Source organism: Peromyscus maniculatus, chromosome 9 (genome assembly GCF_049852395.1).
Source record: "Peromyscus maniculatus bairdii isolate BWxNUB_F1_BW_parent chromosome 9, HU_Pman_BW_mat_3.1, whole genome shotgun sequence".
In the NCBI taxonomy this organism is placed as follows: domain Eukaryota; kingdom Metazoa; phylum Chordata; class Mammalia; order Rodentia; family Cricetidae; genus Peromyscus; species Peromyscus maniculatus.
In genome coordinates, this window is record NC_134860.1 from 19,734,644 (window position 1) to 19,736,834 (window position 2,191).

Below are 2,191 nucleotides of genomic sequence, written 5' to 3' on the forward strand. Positions count from 1 at the left end.
TGATATATTCCTGTGGCCTGCAGCAGAGTTGTTATATTGGATTTTTCTGGATACCATTTGTTGGAGTATGTAGATTATAAAATGGGTCACATAAAACTATAGAAAGTTCTACAATTTTAATTTTGAAATTCATATGGCCATGTTTTCTTCAAATAGAGGCATAAAATTTTGCTTCCATAAAAAAAACATTTTCTGCACACAAAGTGATGTTTCTGCAGTGCTGGGGATCAAGCCAGGCCCCTTGACCACATGGGTAAGCTGCTGCCTCTGGCGGCCATCCCTGCTTTCTACATTGATAGTTAGAAATTACAAAAGATCTGCCTGAAATTTTTCTTTCCCTAGAAAAGTTTACATTTTATTCCGTTATCTATTGAGAATTTTTATTTTTTCTCTAGCATATCCGAGAGCCTCTATTCCATTGTATAGCCCTGTGCTTTGTTGCCAGCCGCTTTTGGAGCAGGTGCTTTCTGGGCTGGGGTTTCCTGACGCTTCTGACATTTTCAGGAGGCACTGCCTTCTGGTCCTCAGCCTCTGGGCCACAATCTTCTTGCCTGGCACTGTCACCTTCGTGGCTGGAACTTTAACTTTAGTGGCAGCAGTTGCTGGACCAGCAATGGCTGCCTTAGCAGCAGGTGATTTGGGGGAGAAGCTTTCGGGATAGCCACTCTTTGAAGTTTCTTGACTTTGTTCTCAATTACTGCGCCTCATTTTCTTTGCCTTCATCACTTTTAAATGGTCAAAAACTGTAATCTTGCCCTTGCTTTCTCTGGCATTGTCTTGTATTGATATCTGCCTTCTCCCAAGTTTTTCCTATAGACTTCTGGCGGGCACTGTGTGGGAACTTGAGGATGAAGTCACTGACCTGTATGCATTTAAAAGGTATGACCTGTCTTCTCACCAGAGGGCATGATCCACTGATTAAAGGCCTGTTCTGACCAATAGCAACTACAATCATGACCAGCTTTCCAGCTTGAGGGCAAAGAAGAAATAGACGACCCAAACAACCACCAGGAAGCACCTGAACACCATGTAAGCAGTGTTACCTGAGTATTTGAGAATTTCATATTGTATACAATGAAATATGCTCATGTCTGCTACTAATTTCCCCTATCCAGTTCTTCATGAACATCTCCCTTCCTGACTTCATATCCTTTTACTTTAAAGCCCATTGAATCTAGTTAGTGCTGCCCAAATGTGCAACAATCTTTAGAAATGACACACATTCAAGCAGATTAAGCAATATTCCCCTGAATGATGAAGAAATAAAAAGAGAAAATCAAAACGCCCCTGAAAGAAAGTGAAAACAAGCCTCCAAGGTTTGTACTGTTGACTATACCTATAATTCCATTCCTCCATGGGGGCATAAACGGTGCTGAAACAAAGCCAAGACATAATTTTAAGTAGAAGCTGCTATAAATATCTAAGTTCCAGCTCATCAAAACAGTAACTGCTTGTATTATCTCTGTTCCAGGGTCCTGTTTTCAATTTTTTTAAACTTCTATAGGAGGACATTAAGTCAAATTGTATAGAGACAACCACCTGACTGTCTTACCTGTTGGGACAATTACTGAGTGAACCCCCATGTAAGCAGAGGCCAGCAGCCCCCTCACCTGTGTGCGCTTCCTTTATCTTTTATATTGAAGTACTTGTCAGTTGATCATCTTCCATCTATTATAAATCTCCCCAGGAAGTGTCCACTAAGTCCCGCATACCTGGTCCTGCCCTTCATCTGCATGTGTCATTATAATTTCATTACCCTAAAGAAAGTAAACCCCATTATTAGGGCATTTAAAAATACATAGAAAATGTATTTTTCTGGTCACATTAATTCCTAATTTTGTCTTTCTCCCCTTCCCCACACAAATTCAATAAATTATACATCTTCTCTTTAATTTATAAACTTCAGATATCCTTTTTCTAGCAACTAAAGCTACTGCTTTCCCATCAGCCATTTGGTATTTTGCTTTTTGGTCAGGACTGTCTTCTCAGCAACGGACTTTAGCATTAGCAAGGCCATGTACCCCATGTTTACAGTGCAGAACCATTAAGTAAGAGACAAAGAGGATGAGATGCAGTCATACATTCTATCAACAACTCCCTGGGCTTTGAACTATAAACACCAATCTAAAGCTCTACTGGGGTTTCTTCCAATGCCTTCTGACCTGTTCACTTTATCCAGGCTAAATTTTCA

General features: G+C 40.3%; 1 pseudogene; it reads right to left on the minus strand.

Annotated features, from left to right (window-relative positions):
* Positions 1–410: 410 nt before the first annotated feature.
* Positions 411–1,029, minus strand: LOC143267478 (large ribosomal subunit protein eL14 pseudogene; annotated as a pseudogene).
* Between the last annotated feature and the right edge of the window lie 1,162 nt (positions 1,030–2,191).